Below are 14,708 nucleotides of genomic sequence, written 5' to 3'. Positions count from 1 at the left end.
AGGCATTCACATGTTCTCAATTGGACTTCAATTTTCGGTTTATTGTGAAAGCAGCATTCTACAAGGTAAGTGAAGTCTGTACCCGATAAAGCCTGGATATGTTAAGAAGATTTTTATCCGCATAATTCATGAGAAAGTCAGTTTGTACCCGTCAATTACTTTACGATCCAACTGTTCTATGTACAAGAATTTCCACTGCTATGAGTAGAAAGCTTTTATATACCTGACATGAATACCTTTCTGTATGTCATCGGACCGGATAGTCTGTATACCGAAGCACTTTCTTCCCTCGCAAGAATATTTACAATCAACTAATAAAAAAAAGGAAAACCAAATCAACCACGTTCAAATCGACGTTAAATTCTTCTCCGACATAACGAACATCCGTACATACCGCAGTGCGAATATTGAATTCGACCACTACCTCGGTGCAGTATGCCTGCGCTTAAAACTCTCGACGATGTACAACAAGCTTCAAAAAAGTTATAGTAAGTGTAATGTCATTCCGGAAAGTAGTTTATCAGTATTGAAGTTATAGTTAGTTTTAATAAGTTTTGAGTTATACTGTGGGCAGACATACCGTTGTAAATGCGTTGTACGCCTCAAATTGTATGTCTGTCACCATTTACAACGCTAGAACCACGGAAGCAACGCGATACCTGCGTGGTTTCTGTACCATCATCGTACAGCGTTGTATGTCTCTCTCCATCCACAACGATGAAATCGAATAGGAATCATGCGCTACAACCGTTGTACCCGTACCAACCTCTATGTGCGTTGTACCAGCGTTGTTCTGATTGAATCTCGCATTTTAAGAAGAAAAAAGCTTTCTTCTCATTTGATTACTGTTGTTTGGATTAAAGATACAAATTTGATTTATTGGATTTTAAAATATACAAGTTTATTTTGAAAATGTTCGAATCGCGTATATATTTATTTATATTTTAAACGAACTGGCATATATGTGTTCATACACATATGTGCTAATGAGGAGATTTGCACTCGTTTCAAAGATAAACAAAAACTAGACAACTTATATACCATAAAATAGGTGTAAGATAAACCGTCTAAGACGAATTAAGTACTGTCCATTTAATTCCACTAGTTAATTTTCGTTATCTTTGCAGATACGTATTTCGACCACAACTGTGTGGTCGTCTTCAGTGTCTTGTACTTGACTCGACTGTACTAAGTCGAGTCAAGTACAAGACACTGAAGACGACCACAGTGGTGGTCGAAATACGTATCTGCAAAGATAACGAAAATTAACTAGTGGAATTAAATGGACAGTACTTAATTCGTCTTAGACGGTTTAATACATTCCACTAAAAGAGCTTAATATATTTTTCTGAGGTGTAAGATATTTTATCTATAATCCAAATTGATGACTATGTATATTCAAGTAGAGAAAAAGAAAAACACAAGAAATATGGACGATTTAAATAGCATGAGTTTTTCTGACTTTCCAGACCATTCCTAAGAAAATCCCATGCATGAAAATATGATGAATCCAAAATATAGAAAGTATCATTGCTTACAGAAATATATTTCCAATTTTTCATTTTCTTTTTGTAAAGCGGTCATAGAATCGAGACATATTTTTAACTCAAGCATGTACTATTAGTACTAATGAACACTATTGGAACTCATGAAATTCCTGAATTTTCAAATTAAATGTTAAAATAACTGTAACAAGACATAAACATAAACAATGTAAGTTGGACTGAAAGTCAATAAAGATTTTGTATAGCCTGTTCGTGATTTCGTATAGAGGATCGTTATCCCTGCAAGTTTGAATCCTCTAAGTTATCCTGAGTTAAAGTAAGCTATATAGCAAGAAGAGTTTGTAGAATGCCGGAAGTAATTCTGGACTTACCTTGAAGGTTAACGTACATTAATCACATCCATTAATAAACACGATGATAAAGTTTAAAAAAAATCACATGTTTAAACATTGTCTTCCTATACTGTTATGGACTTTTTAGAATTATTATCAATATTGGAATTTGAGAAACAGGAATATAAACATTTTTTAAAGAAATTCATGGAGTTTCGTAAACAATATGCTAAATAAATTCATTGAGAACTCCTGCAAAAAAAACTATCGAGAGAGCACTTATAAAGTTTTATGGGATCGTTGAAGACATTGAATAAGAAACTTTTGAATAAACTCCACAAATATTCCGTGAAGATTGTGTAAAAATCATTAACGTGAAAAAATGTAAATTGAAATAAATTCTGCCAACACCTGCTGTATGATATAACAAATATTTTTTAGACTCTCTCTCCAGTACTTGGATATCTCGACCTAGAGTACGTATAATTATAATATGCTTTAAAAGGAAAAAATAATACATTGGACCAAACTCTGCGTCTTGGTGATTGATCCGTTGCAGGAATTCGTAAACTAAATTTTCTCCAGATTTTTCTTAAAATTAAGATAGGTTTCTCTACTTCCTGCTCCGCTTGATCAATAATTGTTTTTTTATGTTACTCTGAATTGCATTCGGCATTATTAAACTTTTGTTCGAACATTCACTAAAATAATTACCCATATTCTTGTTTACGAACGCACGTGCTTTCGAACGAAAGTTAATGCGCATTCTCGTTTACGCCAGCAAAATCAAATGGAGAAACCGTTCGAATGAATCACATTCGTTCGAAAGTATCGTTCGTAAACAAAAATAAGGGTGAATAATAGGGCATCAAACCGAAATCAAATCTCTTTTGAATGACTTGGAGGGGTTATACACGTATTATGTAAGCGATTTTTGAGCTTTCTACTCGAGACGAGCCAGCCCAGGGCTGAAAGTTTCGCTAATAAAGACACAAAAAAAAGTTTTTTACAGTATTCCCTTTGGAAAAAAAATCATGTGTTCTATTTCATTTGGATCGTTGGAAAATTATAGCTCTGACGTGGTTATTTTTGCGTAAAGTACTTTATGAACCTTCCCATACACAATTGAGATTATTCAGAGAAACCCAGAAACCCAGAGAAATATCATTTCAGTGTCATAGGATTGGATTGCTACTAACTATATTTTAATTTGTTTTACAATTTTACATAGGACTAGCTTATAAGTAACTTTATTTCAAAGATTTTATGATGTTGATGAAGCTAAAACGTTTGAAGGATCCTATACCGTTGTCTAACAAATTTTGGTTATAAACACAAAGTGTAGGGCACAAGAACGTAATTCCAAAATTTTCACAAAGAGTAATATCCCGTCTGACCAACTTATAGGATCATTGAAGTTTTTCAGGTTCATGAAAATTCCGAATTGGAAATAGCTTTTGGAAAAAGCTATAAATAAATAATTCTCATAACACCTAAATTACATTTCTCAACACTGCTCAGATCCAGAATATTCGAGTGATGAAATAAAATCAATTCACGCTATAAAGAAAACTCCTTGAAACTTGAAAAATAAGTACATGTCTATACATTTGTCGATACATTTACAATGAAGCTTATATAAAAGCAAAATTTCTAGAGGGACTTTTGTCGGAATTTTCTGTCGAAATTCTATGAAGAAGTTTCGAAGATATTCATAAGCAATCTCCCAAGAAGCTCCTGAGTGAATTCCCGGAGAAATTTCATGAGGGAGTCTGGGAAGGTGTTTCTGGGTAAATTCCTGGACAATTCTCAGAGGAATATGAAAGAATTTTCCTTAGAATTATCAAAATATCTGATAAAATTTCCGAAAGAATCCTTGGGGCATTTTTACGGAGACTTTTTGATTTTTTTGGGATGGCATTCCAAAGGAATTTCAGGAGGAATTTCTTGAAAATCTTTTGAATCATTCCTATAGAAAAATCTGAAGGGTTTCATTAAGGAGGTATTCCTGAAGGTATTGCTGGAATAATTTTCCAAAGGAATTCTTGAAGGATGTCCGGATAAACTCCTGGATTAGTTTTGGAAGAAGTTTCGGAGTTATTAACGGAAGAATTGCTGGAGATTTTTTTGGAAGAAGTCCATTAACAAATTCACGAATTAATAACTTGACCAATTATCCCGAGAATATATAAATCAAATTTTCTTTATATTATATTCTTTTACAAAATACATTGCTTTGAGATCTAACTTTATCATAAATCAAAGACGGTTCATGAATGTGTTAATATCGTTATTTCAATTAGTTGTAGATGCGTTCGTCTTTGAAACGTATATCAACGATTCATGGTGATTCATATCATTATTCTTTTTCAGAAATGATTTAGTGTAATTGAATATCGACTAAATTATTTCCTTTTGCATAAATAACTTCGATAGAGTTTGACGATGATTGGTCATTAATAATAAATAATCAGCTATGGGCCATTTTAGGAAGCAAATTCAGGGTTAGCTGATCAAAATTGTATTATTAACTGATAGGATGCCTAAATCTTTTGTTTCGCATTTTCTCAACTGTCTCTCATTTGACAAATAGAAAATAATTTTGGTTTTACAAAAAAGGATTATATTCCATCGATGATATTTCCATCAGCTGATCAAAATGCGAACCATTTTTTTTCTTCGCTGTCCCTATCGAAGTTCGGCACAGCCATAATTTATACCATGCTTTGTTTTTTTAACAGTGAATTATATTTGCGGTACTTGAATGAAGTTTACCCAGCACTTTTTATAACTTTCTTATATATAATTTCACGTCATTTGCAAAATCTTGATTTTCAGAACAGTATTTTCAGTAGGAATGCGTACTTCCCGCAGCGATATATGGTTCACTCTTGTTGTGTATTTCTCTCTATTTTGTGTGGCCGAAATGAGAGCATGGTGGTGTTTGACAGTATCTAATTGAATAGCGGGAGAGTTTCCAATCAGAAACAAAACCTATGTGAGCATACAGGATAGCAATAAAAAAACAACACAAATAAATGCTAACAACTATACTCGCATCAGCCGAAATCTACCCGTACTGAAGGTTGTTCTCTTTTCGCTTTTCTTCATATTCTCTCAGGTAAGAACAAAATGTATGTCTGTCACCATGCTCTGTACACTTACAGCGCATTTACAACGGTATGTCTGTCCCCAGTATTACGTGCAATTTCGTTAAATAATTTCAACATGAACTGCACGCAGCTTTATAGAGTAAATAAAAATCGGGTTGGATAGCCTCCAGAACCACGTCATCAACGCTGCTGCCTATTAGCTGCCATCATGGACTTTTTATCCTAATTTCATCAATAATTCCTCATTATTAGACTTCTTAATAAGATCATGCTCGTGCTTAGATTGTTATGAAATTGCCAAGTGTTCGTTAGATACTTGAAAAATAAATTATTTTAACATATGCATCACGATTAATAGAAAAATTTTGCCTTTCGCGTATACTAAGTAAAAAAAAACCTGATTAATCCACCTAGCGGTGATAATGCCTTTCTCGCTCGTTCAAAAGGGTTGTCAAACATATTAGAAAAGTCTAATTTAACACTAAAATGGGCTTATTTTTCACATTTGTTTATGGCAGCCCTTACTTTGTACCGTTAAAAACCGCAAAAAACGATCCATAAAAAAAATTAAAAACGATCGATAAATAACATCTGAATGTTCCATAAAACGGTACCTTAAATTCAAAAAATAGTTTGACGTATTCATTAAGAATAGTTTTAAGATCCATAACTAAGCATTACTAAGCTAAAAAAATAAATCAAATAATTGGAAAATAAGTATGTACCTTTAAACATGATCAAGAAAAAACAATATCATTCCTGCTATTTTTCCATGAACGTATGACAAATGATCCATAAATGTTTGGAAAATGCTCCATAGAAAACTACATTTTGATCCAAAAAAATACAATTTTGCGCAATTTTTATCGTGATTATGATCCATAACTTCGGTAATATGATCCATAGTTTTGGATATATGATCCATAATGTTGGTCATTTGACAAACTTTCGAGTGTTTCTTGTTTTGAAGTTAGAATCCAGCTTAGGCTTCCTGCACCTAATCAATAAGTTAGCCTTTTTTAAATTATTGTTTGGAATATAGATAACAATTAATTTTTCCGTTTTTGTCATTGACATTCAACCCCTTTTCAACTAATATTTACGAATTTGATCCGACTTAATAAAACCTGAAGAGAATTCTACTAGGGTTGCTTTTCTTCATATGGAGAACATTTCGGAGTGATTAATCGAATTTTTTTTTTTAATTTATTCATTTTTCTTTCTTCTTCTGTCGTGGACGTTCGAAACGCTGTCCACTTTTGATGAAGGGCCAGTTGCTGCGACTATATGCCCTAATTTATTCATTTAAATTTGCTTTTGTATATATTATAATGAACTGATCTAAAAATATTTATCAGATCACTCTATACAGGTAAACTATCCCTGTACAAAATCTGATAGATTACTCGTGAAGGGCTGGTGTTACCTAAATCAGCATACTTGGGCCAATAATGTGTAATACTTTATATCATACTGATTGCATACCTAATATTATACTATCAGGAAATCTAAAATCGTTGTTTGCCTTAGTGTAATTTGTTATGGATTGTAGTAAGGATGTTTTCGATCATTTAATAATTATTAATTATCGAACCTATAAATTTAATAGTTTGTCAATAACTCATTCCAGAGGTTGAATTTCAAACGAATTTCAAACGATGTATGGTGGACTTCTAGTGCGAAGGTTTATACAAGTCTGCCTTATTGTTGTTTTTTTTTTGCACTAATAACAAAGTGATAGCGCTAGTTGCAGTAACTTATACTGACTAATAATAACTAATAACAAAAAAAAATGTTATCATTCAGTATAAGTTATTACAAACTAGTGCTTTAAATCTGTTATTAGTTAAATTAAAACAACAAACTGTAGGGCAGAGCTGTCGACAAATTTTCGCACCAGAAGTTCACCATAAAACACGTTTTGAAATTTAACCTCCGGGATGAGTCATCGACAAACTAAATGATCAAACTGAGATTACTACATGATCCAAAACATGCTTGGATTGTAGAAAAGTTTGGATACATTTTCCATTGACTTGCAAGAATGGAACATTTTCTCCGAATCCTTCCGAAACTCAGCTTCTCCCACATAATCCGAGTGATATTTGAAAACTTCAAACAGATATGTTATCACTATGAATGGGGTTCCAATTAATTAGTCTAGCGAAGTCCAAGATTTAGGACTTATGTATAGCATGAATTAATTAACTAATTAACTATTAACTAACACAGAAGATATGCAAGCGAAAAGGTAGGAATATAGTAAGTTAATATTTATAGAAAATCAAAACCATTTACTAAAATAAATTATTTTATTTACAAACTAATTGTTAGAACAGCTATGTTTTACATATACTGTACCAATATAGATTATTTGCTGTAACGCCAGGAAGAATGCATTACAGAGGATTCAAATTAAACGTTGAAATTGATGTTGCTTCCCCGCACATCAAAACACTATGAATATTAGGTGACATATCTGAATGAATTGACACAAAAGCACATGACGTAGACTCAATCGTATATGTTTTTCAACGTCAGATGATTTAAATATGCCACGGAACCTAAACACAGCATCCGGTGCGTTGCCGCACGAATGCACAAGCAGCCGATGATCAGTGCAAATTGCGTATAATCTGTAATACTTCGATCACCACTCTTCCAAGAAGTAAAGATAGCCGAGAGGTATCGTTCTAGGCTCTCACTCCGAGAGTCTATGTTCGACGCTCGTTCAGTCCTAATTTTTTTTTCAAAAACATATTTATAAACAATTTTTATTTTCTACTCAATAACAAATTTTTAAAACGACTTCTCTGCGTTCAAGATTAAAACATCGATTTGACAAATCAGAGAGCCGAGAGCACTCCCACGCAATCCAACACCACCAACAGATAGCCGAAATCTTCACCTGTTAGGCTACATATCTACACATGTTTTTAATCGAAATAATTAGACTTTCATGTTGCCAATCTAAAAGTAAATTAAATTTCGAACCCGAAAAATCTAACTATTTTCGGCTAAAATGTGTTTTAATATATCCCTTGCCGGGTGAAATAAAAAGGCATCATCCGGCCCCCATTTTGTTTACTCGCTTTCGTCAGGGCCAATGCGGTGTGTGTTGGTGATGCTTCTTTCTGCGATACCTATTCATCCGACGGCAAGCGACTGAAGCGAACGCAGTGCCGTTCGCTCCCGCCGAAATGTGCTTGCATAGCGTCCTCACGCACATCAGCTGCGCTCCCATACGCTGATTGAACGCCACAAAAAAAGATGCCAGCGTGAGAAGTTCACTCGTATATAGGGTATGCGAGTGCATGGTAGCAAAATAATAGAAAAAATTGGCCTGATTACGTTTAGTAAAGAGAAACGTTATTAATCATGAAACGTTAGAGAAACGTTATTACGATCATGCCCTCAGTGGAGACAATGGGTTCTTAATAATATTGTTCATAATTGCATTACTTAACGTTTGCTTTACTTGAAGCGACACGTTGTAATTATGCCATTATGAATACTCATTGAAAACAATAATTTCTTAAACAAATTGGCTTTCCTACCTATATACTGCCGCCGCAGGCGTATATTTTCTTCCTTGCAAAATCAATATTGGACGATTATGCTTGCGACGGCAGTATAGTGGAGCTAATTTTACCTCCAAGAAAATTAGATTGATTATCAAGACGAAATGAATCCAATTTCATTTCTAGCAAATTCAAAGTTTGTCTATTAGTTAATGCATTAAAACTAATCAATTTCGAATTACCAAATATATATTTTCTTCCATTGATTCAATAATACTTCCAATATTGGTACCGTTACCCTAGCAGAGTGAACTCTGTGGCTTTGAAAAGAAATGAACATATACCAATTTGATGAATACTGTACGACTTATATTTACCCATACCATGTGTGTTCCGATGGTTTTGTGGTACAGCAAGCGCTTCCCACCCCAGAGGTCAGCGGTTCGAATCTAGGTGAATTCAGCATAGAACATTTTGCTATTATTTTATACGCAAAAACAGTTTTTTGGCCATAACTCCAGATTGCGATGAGCTATTGATATATGAATTTTCAATAGCAAACAATGGGACTGAATTCCGCGTCGACTGCAACTTGTTGCGAGCAAATCGGACAATGGGAAGTTCAAAAAAGTGTGTCTACAAAATTTGTACACATACACACATACACACACACATACATACATACACACATACAGACATCACCTCAATTCGTCGAGCTGAGTCGATCGGTATATAAAAATCGGCCCTCCGGGCCTCCTATCAAAATTTTGTTTTTGGAGCAATATTATAGCCTTTACGTACACTTAGTGTACGAGAAAGGCAAAAAAGTCCCGGAGACCCGTAGTGCTATATACCAAAATCGATTCAGCTCGACGAATTGAGGTGATGTATGTGTGTGTGCATTAGGGTGGCTCAAATTAGTATGGGAAAAACTTTGTTAAATTTTTTTGATAGGCCGCCCTCTTATTCGGTTCTATTTGATGCCCTGATGCTCTGGACAAAATTTCAGCCAAATCGGTCAACGTTTGGGCAGTGCTAAAGTCGTTGGAAGTTTATATGGAAAAATGTATGCAGAAACATCCAAAAACAGTAAATTGCAGCTGGACTACACAACTTACGATGAAGAACTATGATACTCATTCAGATCTTGGAGAATTTAATACAGAATGTCATGCAGAAAACCACGAGAAGATTCGAGTTTGCCCGGCTAAGTTATTAGCATTTCTCTGCAGTGGGGTTTGAGCAAATTTCGTTTCTTTTACCTTTGAAAAGAAATAAATTCACCCCTACAACACTCCAGTAAAATGCTAATATCTTTGCGTAATTAACTCTAATCTTCTCGTGGTTTTCAGCATAACATTCTGTATTTTATTTTACAAGAACTGAATGAGTATCATGGTTCTTGATCTTAAATTGTGGCGTCCAACTGCAAATCACTGTTTTTTGATGTTTCTGCATACATTTTTCCATATAAACTTCCAACGAGTTTAGCACTGCCAAAACGTTGACCGAATCGGGTTGAAATTTTGTCTAGAGCTTCAGGGCATCAAATAGAACCAAAAAATTTGAAAAAGTTTGCATATATGTGTGTGTATATTTGTACGCAGAAAAAGTCTCGCCCATTTTTAAGACACTGACCCTCAACCGTTTTGCTCGCAACAAGTTGCATTCGACCCATTGTTTGCTATTGAAAATAAGCCGGTCGGACTATGAGATCAGAAGTTATGGCCAAAATATATTTTTTGACGTCAAAACCGCGTAAAAATGTCTCGCCCATTTTCAGGCACTAACTCTCAACCGATTTTCTCACGACAGGTTGTATTCCTGTCATAATCCTGTCTTATTATTTCGTATTGGAAAATAGCCCGATCGAACTATGGGATCAAAAGTTATAGCTAAAATGCATTTTTTAGCACTAGCTCCTCATATGCAACCATGAATAGACTTTTGAGCTAATTTGTCTGCAGTTAAAATACTCATCAAACAAATTCATCAATAATGAGCATATGTTGCTCTAAGATAAAATTATCAAGTGATACTATTATTCAATGACGGTAAAGAAGACCGAAATGAAAATTTTGGTAGGATATAGTTCGTCAAATATTTTTTTCCATATCTTTAAACATTTTTGGTTTCCTAAAATTCTATGAAAGTAATAATGAAACTTACAGTCTGTTCTGATTACGAGTTTTATAACTTGACATAATAATCAACAACAATAAGATGGGTGAACTGTGACATCAAGATACAAGATCAAGTAGTTTTAGATGCATTCTCAATATTTTGTTCAGTTTTTGGAACAATATGTTATTCTGGTTCTCCAGTTAGCCATGCGAGCAAAGGCGTAGGTTTGCCAATGAGAAGATGCCGGAAAAGCAGTCCAAGTTCTAGTTGGAATGTAGAGCAATAGAAGAAGAAGAAGAAGAACAAGATGTTACTTAATATTTTTAGTATTTTTGGCTTCTAGTCTATATACAGTAAACCTATATACAGGGACCATCGAGTTAGGAAGGTAGGGAACACATTCATATTTGGCCGAATACCGTTTGGTAGTAGTTAAAATTTGTTTATTTAGTGACGTGAGAAGTGAGATGTCGAAGCGAACAGTGAACAGCGAGAACTGCGAAATGACATATTGGAAAGAAATACAGAGTGGTGACAACTGAGTACTGAAAAAACGAAGTGAGTATTGAGTAGCGAGAGTTGTGAAGTAACATGTGAGTTAGGGGAAGGTAAAAAATGAGAAGTGAGGAGCCAGTAATGAAATGTGAGGAGTAATAGTTGCGTGGTAGTGAGAAGTAGGATGTAAGTAGTGACATAAACAAAAGCATGTAGTGAGAAATGATAGATGATAATTGGGTGGTGAGAAGCGGGATGTTGATTAATGAGAAGTGAGAAGAGAGATATAAGACAGAAAGAAGAAGGAAGATTGAAGAATTATTATTATTTTATCAGACTAAGGCCGGAATGGCCTGTGCTGCACATAAAAGTCTTCTCCATTCAGCTCGGTCCATGGCTGCACTTCGCCAACCACGCAGTCTGCGGAGGGTCCGCAAATCGTCCTCCACTTGATCGATCCACCTTGCCCGCTGTGCACCTCGCCTTGTTCCCTTTGGATCGTTGTCGAGAACCATTTTCACCGGATTACTGTCCGACATTCTGACTACGTGCCCGGCCCACCGCAGTCTTCCGATTTTCGAGGTGTGAACGATGGATGGTTCTCCCAACAGCTGATGCAACTCGTGGTTCATTCGCTTCCTCCACGTACCGTCCGCCATCTGCACCCCACCATAGATGGTACGCAACACTTTCCTTTCAAAAACTCCCAGTGCGCGTTGGTCCTCCACGAGCATCGTCCAGGTCCCGTGTCCGTAGAGAACTACCGGTCTTATAAGCGTTTTGTACATAGTCAGTTTGGTACGGCGGCGAACTCTATTCGATCGGAGCATCTTACGGAGTCCAAAGTACGTACGCAGGCCCAATAAGCCGCCTTTAAAAACAACTATTACGAACGACATAGAAGATAATACGACTCGATACAATCGGCAACGACCTAGGCGAAGATTGAAGAAGAAAGAAGCAAAAAGAAAGGAGGGCACAGAACCTCGTTTTTATTTCTCGTTACCTGGTCCATACTCCTTTCTTCCCACTCCTCATTTCTCACTTCTCACTACTTACTTTTTACTTTTCTCTTCGCACATCTCGCTACTCACCTCCCTCTTCCCACTACTCTATGATCACTCCAAACTTTTCACTTCTCACTTTTCATTTATCACTTCACACATATCACCTCTCATTTCGCACTTCACACTTCTCATTTCTCACTTATTACTTTTCACTTCTAACTTCTAACTTTTCACTTTTCACTACTACTTCGCACGTAAAATGTCTCACTTTTAACTTCTAACTTCTTACTTCTCAATACTAACTACTAACTTCTAATTTTATACTTCTCACTTTCAACTTTACACTTCGAAATTACCACTTCTCATTTTTATCTTTTAACTTCTCACCCCTCTCTATTTATTTCTCACTTCTAATTTTAATGTTTTCTCTTTTCATCATTTATTACTTCTTTTTATCTTATTTCTGACTTCTCATTTCTCACTTATCACTTTCCACTTATAACTTCTAACTTTTCAATTCTTGCTTTTTGCCTCTCACTTTTCGCTTATTACTTTTTACTTCTCACTTTGCTTTGCTTTGACTTCTAGCTTTTCACTTGTCACTATAGCTTTCACTTAAAACTTTCTGTATCTTACTTCTGACTTCTCGTTTCTCAGTTATCACTTTTCACTTTTTACTTTTCACTTCTCTCTTCTCATTTATCATTTCTCTTTTCCCACTTCTCACTTCTCACTTCTTACTTCGTATTTCTCACTTCTTACTTCGCTCTATTTATTTATCACTTCTCATTTTTCACTTCTCACTTAAAACTTCTTATATATCACTTCTGACTTCTCATTGCTCACTTATCACTTTCAACTTCTAACTTTTTACTTCTTACTTTTCACTTTGCACTTCAAAATTTTTCACTTCTCGTTTCCCTCTTCTCACTAATCACTTCTCACTTTTCACTTCATACTTCTCATTTTTCACTTCTCACTTTTCACTTCTTACTTTGAATTTCTCATTTCTCACATCACTTCTCGCTTATCACTTTTCACTTCCAGCCTCTAACCACAGACAAACAGACATAACACATGGAACGTTCACTTATCAAATACATCGTCGTTGAAAGATTAACGACATCTGTTGATTTCAGCTAGTTTGGCAAATCACGAACCAGATGGCGGTAGTGAACAAACGTCAAACTCGAGCAAATTCGATGCGCACGCCTCAAGTGATCGATTGGCCAACTAATGATTCTTTGAATCGACCAGTAAATCAGTGAACGATGGACATTTGACGAGTGTTATGTCTGTTTGTCTGTGCTCTAACTTTATCGTGTATGCAACTGTTTCTGACAACACCGAGTTAGCGAAGTGAAAATGCATTGAAAAATTACTTCGACTTAGAGAATATCGAGTAAGGTAGATATCGATTTACGGAGGTAACGCAGTATGCTAGATTCAAGGGACTTTGAATTTGATCGAGTAAGGGAAAATAACGAGTTACAGAACATCGAGTTAAAGAGAGATAAACGCATTTAGGCTTCTGATTCATTTTATTTCATTTAATTTTTAGAAATGTCAATATTTCAATATTTTGCAAACAAAATTGTCATTAATGTCTGGATCTTGTTAGATACTTCAAAAACAAATTTTCGATAATAAATTATTCAAACATATGTATCACGATTAATAGAATCAATTTTGCAAGATAAGTTTTTGTATTCAGGTAGTTATTCAATATCCATTTCGATGTAGAAAGATTTAAGTCAGTAACGTTTATAAATGTATTATTCAGAAAAGCGGAACAGAAGCTGGTTACTGATGGCAACAATGTTTGCCCAAATTATTATTCAATACGACATATTGTTCAGATACGAATACTTAAACCTTAGTTCGACAATGATGTCTATTTGTGGTTACTGATTGTTTCTTGGGATACATTTATGTTGAACAGCTTAAATTTAAGTAAATTAAGTAAATTTTTGAATTTCTGTAACTTCTTTTTTACCTTCGAAACCACAAAGCAACTATGTGCGCTATTGTGATTAATAAGTATTTCTTATAGTTTTAAAGAACAACATAGAATAAAATAATTTACTTTTTCTTCAGGATCCCAGAAACCTCTGGGACCTCTATTGTAGGCTTAGAAATCATGGGTAGGACAATGCCTTGACTGACCCACCCAGCAACATTCATACGTAGGACATGTCCTGCTTGTCATACCCACTCCCGGCGTCACTGGTCACACGCATCACTAGAAACACTTGAAATTTGAAGGAAAGCGAGTGGTAATTTGAATTAACTCGTAAAGGTTCTGATCAAGTCAGTAATGGAATTAAATTTAAGAATTAAAACAAAATTGCTCATTAAATTAAATTTGTCGTGTATGTATTTTATTATTATTTGTTTCTTGGAAAATTAACATCTTAAAAATAAATAATCCAATTCGACTTTCTAAAAAAATGTGTACGGCATATTTACCGCATTTATTGTCCAGATAAAATCGGACACAGGCCGAAAACAGAGCAAACCGATCAATATTTGAGAAAATGCACCTTATATGGAAATTGATGGCCAAATGTGAGCAGCTTGTTTGGATCCATTGTTTGCTTTGCAAATATGG

Source organism: Armigeres subalbatus, unplaced genomic scaffold, assembly GCF_024139115.2.
Source record: "Armigeres subalbatus isolate Guangzhou_Male unplaced genomic scaffold, GZ_Asu_2 Contig635, whole genome shotgun sequence".
Taxonomy (NCBI): Eukaryota; Metazoa; Arthropoda; class Insecta; order Diptera; family Culicidae; genus Armigeres; species Armigeres subalbatus.
This window is presented reverse-complemented; position numbering follows the sequence as displayed.